The sequence below is a fragment of the Gavia stellata genome, chromosome 10 (genome assembly GCF_030936135.1).
Source record: "Gavia stellata isolate bGavSte3 chromosome 10, bGavSte3.hap2, whole genome shotgun sequence".
In the NCBI taxonomy this organism is placed as follows: domain Eukaryota; kingdom Metazoa; phylum Chordata; class Aves; order Gaviiformes; family Gaviidae; genus Gavia; species Gavia stellata.
In genome coordinates this window covers 28,021,710-28,044,107 of record NC_082603.1, presented here as the reverse complement: position 1 = coordinate 28,044,107, position 22,398 = coordinate 28,021,710, and the positions used below count along the sequence as shown (strand labels likewise).

Genomic DNA, 22,398 nt, shown 5'->3' with positions numbered 1-22,398 from the left:
TGCCCATCCTCCGGGCAGCCTAAATTCAGCTAAAGTGCTAAATTCAGAGTGGTGCTAAATTCAGCCGTGCTGCTGCCGTCCTCTGCGCTAAACCCGCCTGCTTGCCCTTCCGCCCAGGGACTGTGAGGGTGGAGGGCCTGTGGTTAGATGTAAAAGGAATCCTCATCTGGTCACTTAGACCTGTTGCAAATTTGCTTTGGGATCTGATCCAGAGCACTTAAGTTGCCTCTTACTTGGACCAAACCCCTAATCGTTGTCAAAGATTTGACAAACCTGACACCGAGAGCAACTTGAGGCACTGCGTTAGCATGTGATCCTGAACTGAATCCCCTCACTCCAGCGGATGGGCTTGAATTTTGTTATTCAAGCACTAAAATAGCTTTCTATATACTAGAAAAATTTCCTGAATGTTCTAGTTTGAGTAGGTGGGGCAGCTGCTTTGGGCTCTGGGCTGGACCACTGGCACAGCACAGCCAAGGAAGACATTCCCGTCCCTCTGCCCCCCTGCACCCAGGCGCAGGTGGTCACCTCTGCCGTAGCGTTGGCTTTCACACTGGCTGCTTGGACACCTGTGGCTTCTCCACAAATGCCTCTCGAAGCAGGAGCCATGATGCCGTATGCGTTTGTACCTAGCACAAATAGAGATGCTATATAATAGTGCTGCTACTAATAAATACAAACCGTATAGATGTCAGGTTGCCCTGAGAATGTATTCTCCCCACAAACCAGGCGGCTCTGCTGCGGTGTTCAGGAATTAACTGCAGGAGAATTACTCTCTTAAGGCTTTGTGTTATAGTTCTGTTTTCTTCACCTTTAACCCGACAATGGATTATGACCATACTTTCTCTTATAACTAAATGCTCTTCTGTCCTTTGACAAAACAGATTTGTGTCTTTTCATAGCTTTCTGTAGAGGGCTAATAATACATGGGAAAGCTTTACTGCCCACAGGAGACTTTGCCTGGCTGTAATAATAAGAAATGCTGTTGAAAAGTCATGATCAATGTTAATTCAGTTATTTTTCATTTTCTTTTTTTATAATGAAATCTTCTACTTTGTGCATTTTATCCAGTGCTACCCCATGAATTGCTCATTGGAGAGAGGGGTCATTGGTTATAAAAATGAGTTCTTGTTGTTTGTCCTCATACAAAAATAACTGCAATATTATATTTTGAAATGATGAATTTAAGGGGGGGGAAAAAAGTGGTATCTTGGATGTACAAAACATGTAAATATTGTTTTCCAGGTTTTATGGTTCCCCGATGCCTCCTCTAATTGCATAGCTAACCCTGAGTTTATTAAGTTATTTTCCAGAGTCAAACTCATTTGTAAACATGTCAGAAGAAAAACTAAATTTAAAAAAACAAAACCTTTGGATTAGAATTCTGGAGTGATAAACAAACTAATTTAGAATGTATTTGCATGTAATTTACATGTGCCAAAATAGGATTGCATGTGGTTTATAACTACAGGTCTTGAATCTATTTACCATTACAGAATAGCACAGAAGAAATTAATTGTAGCTTAAAAAAAAGGTTAAAATAATAAAAAGATGGCTTAAAATGGCCCATGTTTGAATGTGATTCAATGTGCAGAAACTGGTGAGGAGAGATAAGCACGCAGAGAAAGCTGTAAATTCTAGCAGCAACATCTGTAGTAGTTAGAATACTATGTTTTATAGCAATCCCTTACCTCCCCCCATGGACATTACCATGGCATGCAGTATATTTATTATTCACTTTCCGCAAGAGATGTTTTCCTAGCACAGCGTTAAAAATAAGGTCTGTTTCCTTCCTTTTAGCGCTCACACTTACTCAAAGATAATGCCGTCAGCTTCCATTTGAAGCATCTTGGCCAGTTTGGCCTGTACACTTTGGCACAAGATAACAATTTATAATTATCCTGCTTATTACAGTGGTACCACAGGATCAATCAGCAGGCAAAGCCTCCACTTTGCTGGCAGAGTCTCCATCTGGAAAAGACCTGTTGGTCACTGGTGCCTGCGAATCTTCCAACCTGAGCAGACAAGGCAAATTTAGAGAGGGAGAAGGCTGTGCAAGCCAGCGAGCAGCATTGGTGATGGGACTTGTAGAGTGATGCTGAAGGGAGGGGATGCTGAGGGAGGGAGAGGCTTGGAGCAATAACCACATGGAGCTGGCGAGGTCTTGTCAGGAGTGTCGCAGTGCTCGGGGTGCAGAAAGATTGACGTGCTGGTTATTTCTGTTGTTGCACCTGCCAGAAGGAGGCTCTGACTGAATCCTCCACATTTTTTCCACCCAAAATACTGTATGTCAAGAGGCAGGATGGAGGACACCATCTATGTCTGCTGCTTCAGAAATATGCAGGACAGAGGGAAACATCATCTGTGGAGATCTGGTAGAAGGACTGACATCAGCCATGATAGGTAGCAGGTCTTGCTTTGGCTACTTGGCTTCTGCTCCTGCTGTCAATGCTGAAACGTATTAACGTATTCTGGGCCTTGGGATTAAAGCAGCCATGGTTTTGAGGGGAGAGGAAATGCTCTTTGGATAGAAAGGGGTTGAGTAAATCCAAATGTAAGGACTGAACTTAGTAGTACTGAAATGCATTGCTGGAGTAGCGGGGGAAAGGATGCTTTATTTACTTAAAAAACCAAAAATCAACGTAATGCATCTTTTCAGGTTTCTCTTCAAATACCAAGGAATATCCTTTTCTATAGTCAAAGCCTAGCAGCCCAGAGTTTAAAAATGGCAGCAAAGTGATCCTGCAATACTTGATGTAACAGGGTCTGTAGAGCTCATCGGTGTTGAATGTCACTTGTTTTCAGAGTTTGCTGAGAATAAGTAGAGATGTAAGGATTTCCCCTCCGAACCCTGTGATTTTTTTTTTCTACACTGGCTTCATTTCATACATTTTCTTTACTTTTCAGACAAGGGGGAGGAAAAAAAATAGGAGCGGAAGGGGAAAAGCAAACTTCTTGGGGTAGGAGACAGAGCTTTGTCATGTATTTGCTATTCAGCATTTTGCTTGAGTACCATGGAAGAATATTTATTATCAAGGAGGACCAGATGTCAGGAACCTTTCCATAATTTTTTCAGGTCATAATACCTCTATTTCAACGTGCAGATAAATGTCTCTAAATATTTTCTTGTACTTCTTATCATTTCATCTCTAGAAGAAATTAATTGTAGCTTTAAAAAAAGGTTTTATTTCCCATTTGGCTATGAGCCATATTGTATATCTGCTTTAAATGTTAATTATTAATTAGGATATAATCTATTTAAGTCTCTTTAGCTGTCCATTTCATCCAAAGAAGGCAGCTGGATGAAACAAGAAAGATGCTTCATTATATAGATGATAAATTAGCCTCTTATCCCAGGAGAAGACAGTTTCTCAGCACCAAGGTTGAGATATACCAGGGGCTGGAGTGGAGGAGCCTCCCGGCTTCTGTCTACTTCGTGTTTGATACATAGTGTGAGTCTACTAAGATCGCTTTTATAATTAAATCATTGGTAGTAGTGGAGCATCATTCCCGTAACTTCTATTCTACCAGAGTTACTGTTGCTGGTGAATGGACTTAGTGGGAGGTTGGTGGTAGGTTAAGAGTTTTTAAGTTGCATTTGAAAGTGAAGAGTTAGAAAAACAATAGCAGGTGATATTAAAAAAAAATAAACTCCAACAAGTAATATAAAGCTTTTGCACATATCTCAAGTGAAGCAAATCCCTTGTATGAAGATCAGTGAAGCTGCAGCACTAGTACATCTTGCAAAATCTGCTGACTGAATTTGCTATTTTGGGGGCGGCGGGGGCTTACGTATCTTTATACAAATGAATGGCTTCTTGACAGAAAATATGTCATGGCTACCTTTATCAGCTCAGTCCTGAAGATGAAATGTGAGGCTGGCAATTAGCACCAATGACCAGCTGTGAAAACAGGAGTTTCTCTCATTTATTTTAATTATATTTTTGTTCAAATATTTACATATTTTATCTCTTATTTATTGCAAACTTTATTATCATTTTCAACAGCAAAGGAGACACTTTGGATAAAAATTTTGTGTATTTGTGTTAAATTTAGCTATTTATTTGCCAAGTTAAATGCAAAAAAGAGCCCCTGTTTATATGAACAGTGTCTATATGGACTTATCTATATGAACAGTTGAAAAGCTGGCATTAGACAGCATAGCTCATCAGTCTAGCTTCAAACCTTACCCAGCAAACAGCTAAATGACTTTGGAAATCTGCAGTGTGTTTCTGAAACTTTAAATGATACCATTGTGTTGCCTGATGCAGCTTATGGTTCACAGATCAATGGCTGGTGAAGCCAGAATATTTTCTCCTGTGTTTTATCTGTATCCATTGTTCATAGATGATCAGTTTCAGAAAGAAACACTGTGTCCATGCTGATATTACCTCCAAAAAGTTCCCCCACTGGATCACAGACACGCAGCCCAGTTCAGATGCACGTGCAAATGCTGTAGAGTGAAATTACAGATAGATTTGTAATACTGCCAATAGTATGGCCTGATTTCTTTTATTGTAACTCAAACTGTCCTGTACTGTTGTGACATTGCTAAGAAACATTGAGAAGACAGACACAACTGAACTTTTGTTCTCTCCAGGACTTGGGCAGGCAGCTCAGGCAGATGGTCCATTTGGGATCCTGAGCCAGAATACTTGCATGCTCCTGATTTCCTTAAAATGTGGCTGGCAAAAGTGATGTTCATCTGTGATGGACAATGAAATCCAGAAAGCAAGTCACTGTTCCCAGGATTGTATTTCATTACATAGAAGTTAAAAGCTCCTTAAGATAAGTAGACGCACTGCCCCAAATTTCTATGCAGTAGTATTGACCAAGCTTTTACCCCGCAGGAGTGACATCTTACAGTCATTGCAAATGTCTGCTCAGAGCACAAAAGCAGTCAAAAATGCAAACAGAGTATTTGAGAATATTAGGAAAACTAAAGGACAAATTAGATGTAGCAATACACTGTTCTCAAAATAGATGGCAGAGCTAGCAGGAATGCTGTGAAAGACAACGAGGATGATCAGTAAAATGGCTTCCATCTGAAAAGAAATCAAGTAGAAACGTGATTTTTTCTGTAGAATCGGGCACTAGCATAAACGGAGCTTGAACTGAGTTTCTAAAGTTCAATGGGGTTTTTTTCATAGTTAAAAAATGCTGCAGCCACTGCTGCATAGCTATATTTTGACCCACATGACAATGGATAAATACAGCAATAAATACAAGTTACCACTGGCCCAGAGATCATAACAAGTTTATATTCATTAAGGGTGAAGAGAAGATGATTGCAACCTGTACTACGGCTTGTTTGAGAAGGACTAAATTTCCACAGCTGAAGAAATTTCTTAGCAAATATTTGAACAGAAAATGCGTTTTTTTCTTCTTTTTTTCTTTAAAGAAAACATATTAATTGTTTATCTCCAAAACCACATGCCTTGACATGAAAGAAAAAAAATTCAGCTAAAAATTCATTCTGGTTCAGTGATACAATGAAGAGAGCATTAAAAAGTAAAACTCAAATATTTACCCTTAATGGGAATAGGGGACATAAATAACTATCAATTATAAATAGAAGAAAGGGCGAAAAAAGAAGGGGGAAAAAAAAAGCAAACAAAAGACATGAAGGAAAAACCCACGTGGGCAAAACTAAAAGTTCCAGTTTTAGTGTATTTGCTAGGATGTCTTTCATTCTAAACAGACTAAAACCCTCCAGGTTTTAGTTTGTAATGATGATGCGGAAAAGGCAGATGTGTTCAGTAAGAATTTCTTTTGGTTTGTCAGCTTGGGATGAAGTGCTTTCAAGTCCAGTAATAACTGAAAAGGATGTTGTCCTTATCTCTGTTAGGGATAAACACTCTTAAATCATCAGACTGAGACAGACATTTCTTGTACAGCAGTCCTAGAGGAGCTGGGATCACCTCAGACCCAATGCCATTGCTAATGAATGTATCTCGGAACTTGGGGGGATGCCATTTTATTGTGCAAATACTCAAAAAGGCAACTGGTGTGACTCAGGTTAACACAGACTGGTATTTTGACAACAACGCCCAGGAAACTAATTAAAAGAGTGATGGAGGTTTAGTTAGCAAAAGTTAAAGACCAATGAAAGGCAGTCAGCGTTTCATAAGAAAGGATTTGTCAAACAATTCATCTCAGCCTTTGAGTATGTTATAAATTTGGTTGATAAAGTTAGCTGCATAATCTTTTTAAGGTGTTTTATTTAGTACCTTACAACTTTTAAAAAATATAGAACGTATTAAATAGGTTAAAGATCAGTCAAGTGACACATCTCACAAATCACTCATCATGGAGGGATCTCACTTGAATAGGGCTCTGTTTAATGGGTTTCTTTTCACGGTAGTGGGCCCAATGCTATTTCTAATGATGATTTGTCAGTGATTAAAACATCACTGTTAAGTGGTAAAAAAAATGTAGAGAATTTAGTCATACAGTGCAACCTTGATCTCTTGATGGGCTGGATCCATTCACACAAAATACACATTTCAGTATAGCAAAAACCAGATTTCTGCTTCTTAAAACCAGGAATGCAGCCAAAACCTGCTTAATGGAGCAGTATTGACTGAAAGAATTTGGGATTGCATTTGTCAAGTAATTAAACTGGATGTAGCCTGGAAAGGTATATAACCAAACCAATAATACTTTTTTTTTCTGAATATAGAGAATAGGCACGGGGAAGTAGAATGGATCAGAATGTCAAAACTGTATTTCAAAATACTTTATACCTCAACATGTGCTATTCTGGTATCCACTTACAAAGAAAAGACTCTGAAGTATCGGTGAGTTGAGAAAAGATTTCGAAACATAAAACTTTAAACTCTGTTTCGCTCCTCAAAAGTGAGACAGGGAGGTGATGTGATAACCATTTCAAGGTAGGCTCTGAGTCTACTGATAGCATGTATGTGTACTGATCCAAATCACAACTGATCCAAATCACTTTTTTACTCATATGTGATTTACCGTTTGTATAGCAGCCTTTTCTGCATGTACATGTTCATGTCTGCATAAATGAAAGTGCTACACTCAAAGGCTTTAATGGAAGTTATGTGCCTGTGTACACACAAAATAAGAGGTCAATTTAGAAGCAAGAACATATTTACAGGAAAGAACTGTCAAAAGATATTTTGTGTATTTCTCATAATCAGGACCAGAATCCCATGGCAACAGGCAAAGGTCATTTGTACAGCATCATACGGACTTTAAAGCGTAGTATTTACAGTAACATTGACTTCACTGGATGGTGCATGAGCTGGACTGGTGTTCTCCAAGGCTGGCTGAAATGATATGAACTTACTACAGAGGGATGAAATCATTGCTTTGCCTGAGTTTAGATTCAAGTAGGTAAATAATTTACAGCTTTGTTTTGCTCCGAATCTCTATATAATGCCGAGACGCTGTCAAAACGGGCAGAGTATCAGAAATAGATTTCTGGGAAGATCTGCCCTTTAGTCAAAGGAGATAAACATATCTGAGTGTTACCAAGGTGTGATCAAAGTGAAGAGTTATTATGCTAGTAGAGAGCAGTATAGTTAGAAAAGCTACCAAGGAGAATGAAAACAGTCAGAGTTTAACAGAATATGTGAAGTTTTACTGTAATTTCAACAGAAGAGCAGAGCTCAGAAGTAAGCTCTCAAATACTTAGTGTATTTTTTCCTGACTTTTAGGTGACCAATTACACCATGTAAACTAGTAAAAATATTTCATGCTGTGTTAAGCAAGGAAGACATAAAGAAGAGAGAAACACGGGAGTAAAGGATAATAATTTGTCTGCTGAAGTACTGTGAAGTTAATAGCACTATGTGGACAAATGAGAAGATGCATAGAAAACCAAAAATGGCTGGATCAGGGATAGCATTGAGCGGTCGACCAAAACTGACATTTCTGTTGCACTGCCTTCCTCTTTCACTTTGAACAAAGCGTCCAATGTGATGAACTACAGCTGGAAATCTTTGGGCTACATTGTAATGACCCAGTAAAGAAAAAGCTGTTGAAAGCATGCAGAATAAGGAGCGAACAGAGCAGGCATGGCTCGAAACAAAACCATATTACTCTTATTTCAGACGTGGAACTCTGACAGTATCTCACAAAAGTTAAAGATGAAACTAGAAGAGGGGATCTCACACTGCTAAACTAATAACATGGAAGAAAAAGTAGCTTGCATGAAGTTGAACGTTACTTTGCTGCTTTACAGGACCTTGTTATTTGGGTGGTTGGAAGTTTGTGTTTCCCCTTAACAAGGCGAAAGAATTTAATGGCTTTATATTGTTTGGAGTTGAGTGAGTGCCCGCAGGCTTGCTTGATGAGAAAAGTGACATCCTGAGGAAATGTACAGCAAATTGCGAACAAAACCCTTATTAGTAGTGGCAGTTACCTCCTGGAGTAGGATTGATTTGGAATCCCTGTAAGATAGTGCTCTCCTTGCTCAGCCAACTTGACAAATAAGAGCGTTTCTTAGGAGTTCATATTCGAGTTGTGTTGGTGGTAATAGAATTTAACTTTCAGATTCAAAACAATTAAAGCAAGGTACTGAATGTCATTGTGCCTGAGAGATTAATTTTAAAAGTTACACATACATCCCTTTTTTATTGTAAAGACAATAAAAAAAGCTGCTGCCTCTGTTCATCCTTAGAGTGGTTATGAAGAGCAACTGGGATTCAAAGATTTGGGATGCCCCCAAAGAACAACAGCATTCACTGTGGGGATCCGTGTTTTGTCTCAGCTCAGAAACCCAGAAGATCATTTTGATCCATACTCTGGAAAGTGACAGGGAGGACATAGAGATAGTCTGGACTATTTGACAACAGCAATGTGAAGCACCAGACATGTTATTTTGGAAACTTTTTTCCTAAGAAAAAAAAAAGATTTTTCATATGTAAGCAGTGTAATAACAGCCTTGACAGGAATCAAAACAATCTGTTTTGTTTCCCACCAGCCACTACTTATGTCACTGCAACAAGAAGTGAAAAGTAGCAAAATATTCATTCCTCTCTGCCCCACACAACTAAAATATCTGAAAACATATACTTTGAGCATGCAAAGAGGCTCTGGAGTGGAGAAAATGGAGAGAAATACTCGGATCTAACCCAAACTCATGTTGCTTAAGTTCTGTTTAGATTAGCAAATTGTACAGACTGACAGAAGTGGAGTTTTGGGGCAGAACAGTTGGCACTGAAGACATCATACCTATTCTATACAGATCTGAGGTTTTTACATTGGACCAGCTCTAGTCTGCTCCAGTGATTGGAATGCCTGTTGGTGGTTGGAGCACATCTTCTAATTTAATTTCATCTGAGGGGAATCCATTTTGTGGGCTCCAGGATTGCTCTGTGATGTGAAGCAAAGCACGAGAAGTGCAGATAATTAGGAGACTGGCTTCAAAACTTAAAATGCTTAGGATGTCATATGGAGGAAGTAAATGTCTCGTTAACTTACTAGTTGTCAAACATGTTTCTCCTAAATTCCTTTTTAACTCAGGGCACCACCAAAATGCTCTCAAATTGAATTGGTTTTAGTATTGTTTAATTTAGTGAGAGAAAAATCACTGTTAACAAAGTAAAATAACAGCTGTTATTGTAACGCATCATGTGAAAAGGCAAGCATCTAAGTATTTGCTATTTTATGTTTTGAACAACATTTAGTAGTTGTTATCTATATCGCTGGAAGGTTGGACTTCTGTACTTGATAACAAAATGGTGTTGATCTTCACATGTGAAACCATTCAGAAATGCTATTAATACATCTGTTAATTAAATATGTGTTCATGTCCTGAATTTTTTACCTTAAAATACATGTTACCATTTTAAAAGGGCCATTAACAATCAGAAAGGACCAATGGTACCAGAATTAGGAACTCACTAGCCGCCTAAGAATTCACATATTGCTACCCTGCAATTTGGCTGCAAGCCTTGAAAGTTGCATGCATTTTTTAAGGCTTCAGCCTGCTATGGGATCTGTTTGGCATATAAGTAGGTATTCTGCAGTATCTGCTTACGTTGCCTCTCACGTATGGTAATAGCCTATTGTGGGTGGATACTTGAGCGTCTAGAAACAGTCTCCCCTCTTAAAACTGGCAAAACAAGATTCTAAGTATTTTTTTGGTTTTCTGAGTTGAAGTAACATTGCACTTGTATATGTTGCATTTTCTATAGCCCAGGAGGAAAACCATGAAGCATTGTCACATTTCATGCATCGGGGCTTGATACACTGGGTGTCCCAGCACACTGTAGTAGTCCATTGCCAAATGCATTTCTCTTCTCAGGTAACGATTGATATCAATTGGTGCTGGAAATGAGGCAATAGGTTAGCTGGTCGCCAGTCTGTTCCTCTAATGATAGTGCTTTGTTTTTGAGGAACTCTCAGTAATCAATTGATCTCACTTCAAGATGGATTTGATAAGTATCATTGATACAATCTTTTATGATCTTTTGGGTTTTTTCTATGGTTTGGTTTTTAGAGGTTTTGGTTTTTAGAGGTTTCCCTTTTATGAAGCACTTTTTTTCTCTTCTCCCCTTGAACTTCTATGACTTCTTACTTAACAGTACAAAGATATTTTTTAATTTGGCTGCAATGGGGGAAACAGTCAAAAACTTGATCGTGGAGTGGGTTGAATACAATGAAAAGGGTTTTTTGTGCTGTGTTATTCATTCATCTGTTTAGTTTTGATTCCTTAAATGGTCTGTAAGGAGAGAATCTATGTGATAGAAGCCTGAAGAAAAGCCAAATGAGAGACTGATTTACTCCAGAAATACTACTCTGTTTAGCAGATTTGTTTGTACGACTTCTCACTTGGTAGCAGTCATTTCCTAGTTAGTATAAACATGGTCCACCTTCCAGGGTTACTCTTCGTTTGTATGAGAGCTCTAGTCTTTTACACACTAGATATCAGCTTTAAGAGTGTGAAGACCTTATTCAATGACACACCAAAGTCATTACCTTCTGAAAAAGCTGGTACATTAAAAATGTCTGAGAACATTTCTTCAGTTTCATCACAGCATTGGTCTTTTCTTCTCAGTGGCAGGCTTGAAAAATTTGACAGGGTAACCTAACACTTCCAGAACGGTGTTAGAAGAAAGATGCTCCTGTGCATAAGAAGTAGAAATAACATTACATAAACCGTATTTCATATCCATAAGCCTTTCGGGGTCTGGGTTATTTTTTGAATTTTAATGGAGAGTATGCTGAATGCTGACAAACAATTATTGCTAGCTTTTAATGTCTTTTCTAAGCTCTGTTTGTAAACTGTGCCTTCTATTTCTTTTCTTCAATGTGAATGAATTTGCAGAAAGCCAGGTAGACCAGAAATTTCCAGCAGTGGCGTTGGGTGTGTTCATGCCCAGAACAGACACAACGAGACCCTGGCAGGCCAAGCTGTGTCCCAATGTGCCTCAACTCTTCCCCTGAAAGAGAAAAGCTAGAGGAGGAAGAGAGCAATCCAGTCTTTATGCCCATTCAGCCCCTGGCCTTTTCCCCCAAGGCTCTCAGCAAGGTTGTTAATTAGTGTCAATTGTGACAGCCAGGAATGGGACTGGTGCCACAAATGCATTTGCTAAACTAGTCTGCCAGCAAACAGTCCGCAGATGGACATGTCTTTCATTCACCACCAACTTGGGCTATGATGGCATGGCAGACCTAAAGGTAAAAGTTGTCTAATTCATTGCTATTCCCTGTGGACTCTGCACTCCTCCTGTATTCCTTTGTTTTAGAAGAAATACTGGAAGGCTGCAGTTCGAATGTTTCATTTTCCAATTTTAGTTCTTTCCCTCCCTGTGGTAGACTGCTCTGTAAGTACTTCTATATTGATGAGGATATTTTCTCAAAGGGATCTGAGGCTTCTGTTTTTCAGGGATCAAAGGAAGGAATAATCTGGATTTTTGCAAATGGATACATGACAACATTGATGTCGTATCTTCAGTGAATTGCAGAGTTAATGTGCTTCATCTGCTCCAGAGGCTATTCTAATACTAATGTGCTTTTACGCCTTAAAAAAGTCCATGACCTAAATACAAATAGGAAATGCAGCATGATTTTACCATTTAGTTGTTGAGACATGCAAGGTTTTCTGGCCTGCCCTGGATGTTCATGTCCTAGTTTAGCTTCACTCTTGTCCCTTTTTTTCTTTTCACTGTTTTCTGCAGTCTCTGGCGTTATCATTTCAATCCATTGATTCTTTGGCTCTGGGATCACCAGATACTAAGGTCTCATTTGTACTCCTCTCCACCTGTTTGAATGGCAATCAGAGACCCCAGCTGCCAAGCTCTGCAATATTTTGCTCAGTTGAGGATTGCGGTTGGCATCAACGCAGATTTCATTTAGTTATGCTGGCAGCTTTCACACTACCACTGGGTTTGCTATAGGTGCAGACACAAGTGTTTTGGTCACTTCTTCTTTTTACATAGTCTAAAAACATGTAAAAAATGTGCCGAGGCAAGTTGTTCCCTCATCCAAATTTACTTTATTAAACAGGCATGCCATTTTCAAGGTGGAGGCACGCAATTGCACTCTTCACTTGGCATCACGTTCTTGCGCTGGCGGAGATGTTTGTGCTGCCCTTGGCATTCCTCCTCTATGTTTCTCTCTATCACTCTTGGGGTGGCTTTGGCAGCTGTACTGGCCAGATGCAAAGCTCTTCCCTCTTTTCCAGCAGAGGCATGTGAGGTCTGTGTAAAAAGCTTTCTGGCAGAGACTCTGCATTTTGCCTGGCTCTGCTTTGCTTCCCCAAGATTTGCTCTTCATTCTATAGATGTACTATCTTCTGACCCACAAACAAGCATGAGGAATTCAAATGTGCAGGGTGGGTGTTTGGAGAGAAAGCAGCTTACCTAACACACACAAAAAAACCCTATTAGTGCCTCTGTCTGCTCCATTTCTGGTGTATAAACAGTTACTTTGACATTTAATGAATTTGTCATCTTATATCTTGGAAGCACAGCAATACCATACATCCCTTTAGAATAAGCAGTTGTGTTAGCAGAAAGATTAATAATGCCTGCTTGCGAGTACAGATTTTCTGATCTTTAATAAGTAGTGAGCTCATACTACAAATTTTCCCCTGATGAATACATTTTAACAGTCTCTCTCTCCTTGAATGGTCTGGTTGTGTTCATAAAAAGTGAAGGAACTTCTTATTTTGCAGGCTACTACCCTTTGTCTAATAGCTTGAAATTGTTCAACAGGTTCAAGAGTTACTGTAAGCATGCATACTCCAGGCAAAAAAAAGTAGATACAGTTTTCCTTAATCTGTCGAAATAGCCAGGACAAATTCAAGTTGGAATGTTATTACTGACCTCTGCCAAGCTGACATTGTCCTGGAGCATTTGTGCTGGCAACAAGCAATATGCTTCAATAATTCCTCTCCAATGTTAATCATTGTTAAGTGTTCCTTTTGTTAACAAATAATAAAGATCCACCTTTGGAAGATTTTGACCAAGTTAGTGAATTTGGTAGCCTAACACTTTAATTTAGGATATTTTAGTTAAATAACCAGGAAAAATTCTGGCTTCAGTCACTGTACCTGTAGGACAGAATAGTTAAATCTTATGCTCCCACTAGAATTCAGGACTTAAAACATTTATATATAGAGCCACACAACAGTGACAAAGGAGATATAACTGGCCAGCATGTCCCTTAGCCTCGCACGGGGAGAGCATTTGGAAAAATGGAGAATATTCTGCAAGCCTGATGGTTATTTCTCCTTTGAGCATGAGAAAGACTTGATGGTTTTTCTCTTCAGTCTGTAAAATGACTTGCTGTTCTGGCACTTGGGATTTAGGTTGTTGGAAATCTTTTTGTGTTAAAGTTGGTTATTCACGAATGCTAATGGTGGTAATATTAGCAGCATACTTTGTAACTTGTCACTTTATAATCTCAGTCTTTATGTAAGAATCAGTTGGGTTTTTTTCATCTCTTATGATTAACAGGTACAGATACATGACTCGTATGATGTGATTCAGTGTCAGACTCAGGAAAAGGTTGTGGGAGTCATGGCCTCTGTCCTGGGCCTCTACCTAGTAAACTGCCACGGAAGTATGTTTCTGCTCTTTCCAGTTCCATTTTTCTAAATATTTTTGCTCCACCTTACCCATTGCGTTTTTTCTAGTTGAAGACATTTATAAGGTGCCCATCACAGAAGCGTTCAAGTGTCACAACATTAAATGAAAGGCAAAACCTTAACTCTAAATAAATGGTGGACACTCAACACCATCTGCTTTACCTGTAAAACTGTTGCTCATACTGAAGTTTTGATGAAGAATTGTTTGATTTTTCTAAAAAAGATTCCTGACGGAATGACTACTGCTGTCATAGAAAAGCCATATCCAAGATGCCTCATCTACCGAAGCCCCCAGGGAGGATGTTCATGTTCTGATGGACCGTTAGGTGGAGCACTGTGTCCAGAGACCTTCAGCACCAGTAATGTGAAGGCAGAAGGCTGCACTGTGGGTGCCGGGCACTTGGGATGGTGACCAAGGAATATTTCAGTTAAGTCAATAGTTTTACCATCTATAAAGATCGCAGGAAAATCGAGCCATTGTGTTTGAGGTTCTGAGGTCGTTGAGTTGCTAGATCACCAAGGACTTCATAGTTAATAACAAGCACTTCAGTTTGCACCTGGAACGAGACTGGCAGTCAGCAGGAGCCCAAGAGCAGGTGCAATATGCTCTTGTCCATTTACTCATCCTCTATGGCAGGCAGCCACGTCCTGCACCAGCTGAAGCTGCCAGATGTCCTTCGGGTCAGTCCCACATCACACGCATTGCAGTAGTCGAGAGTTTTACTTGCTGTTTGCTTTTGTTGACTGTTCCTACTAGTGTCGCTACCTTAGCCTGTCAGTACAAAAATCCCAGTACAATTCTGCATGCCTCCTGGGGAATACCCTTTGGATGAAGGGGACCTGTTTTGAGGTGGAAGTTTCCTATTGCATGTTAAATTTTTAGTTTTCTCCATCTAATCTGATAGCACATTAGCTATCATTGATGTCTTTTTAGATTATTATCTTTAGTGAATCACTTGCTCATCCTGCATTTTAGCCGTAGGAAGAGTAAATTTCCCTTTATCAAGAAATTCCCTTAAGTCCCTTCAAATTGATATGTTACGTTCTGTAATTATTAACTTCTTACCTTCTTTTCTCTTAAACACCAGTAGTGCTCCCTTTCAGTCTGAATTGGCAGAACTCGCTGTATGATATACTATTGTCATTCAGTTCAGGCTTTTTCTCTAATGGCAGCAGTTAGCTGAAATAACATTTCAGCCCCAGCTGACTGTAAGCATAGGTTATAATTTTCTGAGACGACTTCTGATTGTGGTGTTTGCTTGCTTCGTAAGATAGTGAAGAACATCAAACACATCTTCATAAATGTCATAAATTTTTATTTACAATTCTAATTGAGGTACATTTTAAAATGTTTCGTGGGTAGGAAGCAGTATTGATCACTGATTGACATTTTTAAGAAAACTACTACTGCGAAATGAATCATTCACTCTCCTTAGGCCAAGCAAATTGGAATAGTTTTTGCTTATAAGAAACAAATGAAAGAGCAGAGATTATTGGGTGACCAATTTTGTATTCATATTTTATGGGGTTTTTTTCATTTTTTTGTCACAGTAATCCTGCATATCCTCATTTCTAACAATTTGCCTTTATTGTTTTGACTTTTTCAAATTGTTACTAAAAGGGCAGAGTTAAGGTTGCTTGGCCTGCGTTATCATGTGCCTGTACAATTCTCTTTTAGCCACAGCCTTAACTTGGTTTTTCTGGGCTTTTATTGCTTGGTTTTGGAGTGGGCTTTTTGGTTTTGTTTTTTGGGTTTTTTTAATTGCTTGGGGGTTTGTTTTGGTTTGGTTTTTTTAATAGCTATGCAATTCTTGCAGGGTTTTTTTGTTTGCCCTTAATTTGCTGATGTATACTCTTAAACTCTACTATTTTTTTCTCTGTGAGAATATGAAGTGTTTGCTTTCACGACAACAATGCCCCTTTTCCTGTAGCCTCGGGTTTAAAGTGTAACAAGCTTGAGTGTATTTGTTTGTACTTTAATAACACGCACATCCCCTATGTGCCTATGCTGCCGTTTCCCTGATGGTAACCAAGAGTGCTGTGAGTCCTCATTCACCAGTCCTTCTCTTCTCTTAAATGTCATAGCTGTCAGCAAAGAAGTGATGTAAAAAATATTAGAACAACATTTTCTAGATTCTTCTGTGATCTGCTGCTACTTTCTCTCATGCAGCAAGTGATGGGACTCATTCAGCAAGGACAGATTAGAAGATGATAGCAGCTGAGTAAATCTGACTCATAGAATTAAATATCATGGATCAAATGGGATTGTGCCAAACTTTCCCACCGGATTTAACGTAAGACTCTGACCCTCGCAATATTACAAAAGTGGGTCAAAATTTCTGTGCTTGTACAGTAGGTCTTTTGACATTTTGCCAACACCAGTATGCACTATCAAAGGTTTTATCATCAGCTGCCAAAGAGATAACTACAAGTTTTGAATTCCAATATAGAGTGTAATTGAATGGATTGTGTCTCAAGAAAATAATGGGGGGAATGGATAACAGTGCATGTTATGCCTCTGTGTTGCCATGAGGAAATTTGGCACTGAAGCTCAGCTGGAGACTAGATGGGAAAGTTGACAACACCAGAAAGGCAAGAATTTTATCCTTGCACATTGGAAGACATTTCAGTGCCCCTCTCAGACCTCTGCAACCACCAGTTCGAGGCCGTTCTGTTGTGTCCAGGAGGTGCAAGTGGGCTACACTGGCAACATGGTTCATGGCTCAAAAGGGAGCTTTTCTTCTCTGTTTTCTCCCCTTAAGTACCAGCAGCCTAGTCCTGTCTTGACCATTCACCTCTCACTCTTACTCTCCTAATTTTAATACAAAGATTTTGTGATCCTTCTGTTTCTTTCCCTTTTATTGGTTGTTTGCGGTCCTCAGCCCTAAAGATGTGAGGGCGATCTGGCTGCGACATCTGTCACCCCATTGATCGCCAGGGTTGATTTGGCTGATCTGGCTGGCTAGGCGGGTGTCCCCTTCCTCCCTCACTGCTCCATGTGCGTCCCTCCTGAAGCTGCGTGCTCAGTCGAGGAGGACGACCTTCCCCGATAGAGACGTACCGTTCATCGGTCAAGGGTATACGGTAGCTGTGCTCCCCTGCTAGAACCTCCAAACAAGCGCAAGGTCCATTTGTAGGAGAACATAGGGTAGTCAAGCTTCCAAGACTGCAGACACATCCAAGTGAGGCACTGCATGGGGCAGTCTGCTGTTGTTACTGCCCAGGGAAGTGGTGGAGTCACCATCCCTGGAGGTGTTCAAGGAACGTGTGAGGCATTGTGGGACATGGTTTAGTGGGCATGGTGGTGTTAGTTGATGGTTGGACTTGATGATCTTACAGGTCTTTTCCAACCTTAATGATTCTGTGATTCTGTGATTCCGTGATCCAATGCCCATTTTTCTTAAAGTAATAATGGTTCTCTTCTCCACAACCCCTCTTGTGAGGTAGAGCTGATGAAATTTTTATTGCTGCAGTCTACATTCTATCTGACTGTGAGTCCATAGCTTTGCATCTTTTCCATCTTGTCCACTTTGCTCTGTCATGGGGGTTCCACAAGTTGGTGAACCTGGAGTTCTCACTGCAGTCACTTTTTCCCCTTCCCGTATCAGTGGCATGACAGCTTGTCATCACAGAGGTATTTATAGTGTTGCTAACTGCTCCACAGCCTCAGGTGGGGGATAGGAGAACTGAGAGCTAAGGATAAATCAGTGTTGGATGTCCATCATCCACAGCAGGTCTCAGTTCATCCAGGGCAATGGTGAAGCGATGCCAGAGGTACAGGGCAGTTTAATGGTGTGACAGCCAACGTTGCAATTGTAGAAGCTTGACTTTTGTCCAAAATGAAACAAAATCGAGTCTTCTAAAATGGCGATAATCCTCCTCATATCACTGGAGTGATACTGGAGGGGATCATTTATCTATGAGTGTGCTGTGTAACCTCAGACTGGTTGCATGCCAGACCCAGCCTCCCTTGCAGTTCTTATAACTCTTAATTCTGGCAGCACAGAAGTTAATAGTTTAGGAAAATTTTGCTTTTTTAATAATTAAGTCTGTAGAAGGTAGAAATCAACAGTACAGTGCATTTTCCCAGCAGAGACCGTAAATTAATTAGGAGCAATTTGCTGTCAGAAACAATTTCCATAATTTTAAGTAAAAAAGCAGAAAACCCGTTTTTATCCTGAAGTGATTTAACTCCTGTGAAGATGAATTATGTGAAATTACGATTTACCTGCTCCTGGCTCCTGGTACCCAGAATGATGTGGATGACGATTCAGGTGGTGGTTACTACTGCTGGGGCAGAATTTCTGAGAGTGATGCCCTCTCCCCCCACCATTCAGATCTTGACCTTTTCATAACAGAATTGTCTTTGACACTTGCAAATTCCTGTCAGGAGATAATGAACAAATTGCAGTGCTAATCGAACACAGGCCTTTTCTAGGCTTTTGCCTGATAGTCACGCAGCAAAGGTCACAGTCTAACTAATGAGGGCTTTGGGTGATACCTACACAATATGTGGGCTTTTCTGAAAGGCCAAAATTTATGGGTGCCACTTGGGGACAATTCAGCTATCACAGGCATCTTAGAAGTACAGGAAGGGATGATCCATCCATCACTAAAGCCCTATTATTGGACTTAAACACTCAGCCTCATATGCATAATTGCCAGACCTCGGGCTCCTCAGAAGGCCTCCGTGTCATTATGATAGATCCTCCTCCCTGTTTACCAGGAAGAATGAACATGAGATGGTCCATTGCGGTATTTAGTATTTCAGCCCATCAGGATTTTAGGGTGATTTGCAGATATCAAGTCACTGGGATGCTGATTTAAATGAAGGGAACATTTGCAGAATCATGAATTTGTCCTGTGAAGTCTATTATTTGGATACCTCTCTGCAGCTGATAAGCATTAAAAAATTTACTGCTTCACACTTGCATTTTCTCCTTTTTTTGTGGCCTTTTAAGGTGTGAATATATTTGCTAGTCCTTTCTTCCTTTGCTGATGTACAATTAAAGCAGTCTGACCTCTAGCTGCCAAAGGTTTCACCAAAATACATTTTAGAAACTGGCTTCTAGAGGATAAAATCTGTTGTATAGTTAGTTCTTGCTCTAAAGTGACATGCACATTTTATTAAAACTGCTTCCAAATATGTGGAATTACAGGCTAGAGATGAAAAGGCACTGGAAGATAAATTAAGGTACTATCCTGAAAATCTGCAAGTTACCTGCAGAATATTAAACCAGCCTGGAGAACAGTAATGCAGCAATGGTGCTCAGCTACTTTCTTAGTGTGTTAGCACCAGATCGCAATCTGAGCGATTACATTTGGGCGGCTCTCAAGCCGTTTCCACTGCATACAGTCTGATGCTGGTTCCTCTCATGAAAAGGTCTGTAGGATTGCCATGTGCAGTTCAACAGCTGCTGCATTTCAGTGGCGGGTGAAGCGATCCCTATGTATAGTTGATATATCAGTTTGGCTCACGCTCTCGGATGCTGTGGGATGTAAGGTGTGACACAAGTGGATGTTATATAAATATTTTTGAGTTCTGGTAATACAGGCTATAACAAATGCTTGAATTAGAATTGACAGTGTAATCAGAATCTACATTTCATACTACAGGGATGGCACCTTGTGCAAGACAGTCTGCTAAGTACCACCCAGCATTACTGTACACTTCCAGATCTTCAGAGGAATTATGAGATTTGCGTTTTGTTAAAGTCTGTGTACTCTTTTTCTTTCCTATTTATTTATAAATAGCGCTTTTTTCCCCCCTGTTAAATTATTATCTTGAAAGTGTTTGTTTGCTTACTGACAGATTCAAAAACACTACCAGCTGAGAATTTCTGTTTCAGCACTGCTGAAAGGCAATGAAGACACCCTCTCCTGGTCATCCACTGAATGCACTAATTTATTTTTAAATGAGCTTGCAAGTCCTATTTGTGTGTGTGTGTGTTTATTTAAGAATATGTTTGGAAATTAGTGCTCATTTGAGCTCAGAGCCTGAGGCAGTGATGTGAGACATCTCTTTCAAACTAGCATCACCACTTGTGTCAAATGCCAGCTCCAGGTGACTTGCGCTGGATACGATAAGCTTGGGCACACCGGTTCGTGCAGTGAGAAGCATCTTGTGTAACAGGGTTTGAATATTGCCATCAGGACCAAAAGCTAAATGACTCCAGGGTTTATCTGTCCTTAAAGTTTTGGTTTGGGTTGGGGTTTTTTGTCATTCAGCATAAGGTGCCCTAAGTCAGTGAGTTTTTGTTTTGAGTCACTTTGCAGTCTCCCCTCCAAGTAAATCCTATGGCCATTGCTATTCCCGCTCACAGTGACAGCACCTGAAAGACCAGATGTAACATTTGTTGAATGACGGGCATGTCTGGGTTGTAGCAGCAGGTATGAGAAAAAGATCAGAGATATTTTTGCGCTTTGCTTCACTAATATCCACTTTGTGGAACCTTGCCCTTTTGAGGCAAATTGCCTGCCGCAGACCATGCAGCCCATTTCAAAACACAGTCAGCTCTTTCCCATACAACATCTAGCATAATCCTTCAGAATTCCTGTTGCGTGTGTAACTTGCCCTGAGTCAGACAGAATCAGCTGCTATTTTGGCAAGGTGTACACTGGCCATCACATGATCTTGTTTGGAAATAAATATATAAAACCAACATGAAAGCATGAAAAATCTGTGCATATGTCATACACCGCATGGGTCCAATAGCTATAACAAAACGTCTCTAAGAATATATACATTTTCAAAATATGTAGATATACCGCGTTGGGCACATAACACATTGATGATTATACTTTGGACCATTTAGGCATTGCTTAGATATAATCTCTCTAGCTCTTCAAAGCATTCAGCGAGTCTGCCTTCTTACAAGATCCTTCGATGTGTTTAAGATACTTTGCTCTTGCAAGTCATGAAAAAAACAGTTTAATACGAAAATCTCCCTCATCGGCATCTAGCTTGCACTTCAAGGTCTTCCTTTCAGCCTTCCAAGTGTATGTACTCCTCTAGAGCTGCTCTTAGGTTAACAATTTTTGGTTTTAATCTAAATTTCCAGTTAGAGGTTTCTTCAGCCAAAATGGGTTGAACTACAAAATACTAGATCAGTACGGGACGTAGGATAAAAAGTTTAATTTCTTTTTGCCAGAATTAGGCCAGGATTTAGAAAGTTCCTTGCGGTCCAGACCTGCCCTCTGCAAATTGCTGTTTCCTCATCCTTGTTGTGCTCCTGGTCCTGGATGTAAGGACGACTGCACCCTCTGGGGTTCTCTGGGCTGCTTGTGCCTGCCTTGTTTAAGTTGAATGCAACACGTCTGAGCTATAACCTTGCTATTAATCCCAAATTGCTTCTCTTGCCTGTAAGCACAGACTTCTATATTTATTTCCTATGAACAACAACATGTATGTGTGGGATGTCTTGATGTGTCCTAATCTGGATATATTCTCGACATAATGTTCCTGCAGCCTTTTAGTAAACTCCTGCTAAAGTGTTTCAGAGAAAACTTTTAAGAGGTTTGTCAGGGCACAGTCCTGAACACACCAATGAACAGCCTGGGTAAATCAGTGCTAAAGCTCTTCGCTGACAGGCAATTCTCCTTCTTCTACGTAAGTCTTACTTGCTATTAAGCAATTGAAAACGTTTTTGCCATGGGATAGGAGAAAGCTTCACGCCTCAGGCCACTAGGAACACACTGATCTCTTGGTGCAGATGTCTGGGAGGAAATGTGTGAACTCTCGCAACGTGAAGGTGTGAAATTTTGTCAAATGGACTCTCCTGTAACCTCTTGGAGACCTGCTGCTATCCATTATAACAGAAATAATTTCCATCTGATTTTTCAAGTGGTTGCTACTGGTGGGATTTAAGCAGTAGGGCCCTCCGATGGTTCCACCTGAATTTGCTTTGAAATACCAGGTGGGTATTGAATTCTTGCATGGACTGTACTTTTGTGTATAATAATGTTAAATATAGTATGTTCTTAGTCTTGTCATATAATTAAGAAAGGTATTTAATTAAAACAGTTCCCAAACTGGGAAGATCATTGTAACTGAAAACATATGTGGCTGGGCAAGAGACTCAGTGAAGGCAAATCAAGAACTTAGAAGTGTCCTATGTATTAAATGTTTTATAAAAGATTGGAGCTAGGGGAACAAATTATCCAAGTATATGAGTAAAATTCCTTGTGTCGTTTGAGGGGAGGAGATATTGTTTGGCTTGAATCCAAGAAAGTGCTTAAAAGCGTGTTAAACTTTAATGAGGTAAATAGTCTCATCTCTGTGGTGCAGAACATTTAGGCTTAATTTTAGGCACATGCTTAAGTTCTTTGCC

The 22,398-nt window shown here is 39.9% G+C and overlaps 1 protein-coding gene across 1 annotated transcript in view; it reads left to right on the top strand.

Moving 5' to 3' along the window:
* Positions 1-22,398, top strand: part of AGBL4 (AGBL carboxypeptidase 4) — a 948,642-nt gene that overhangs the window by 512,769 nt on the left and 413,475 nt on the right. The window lies entirely within an intron of this gene.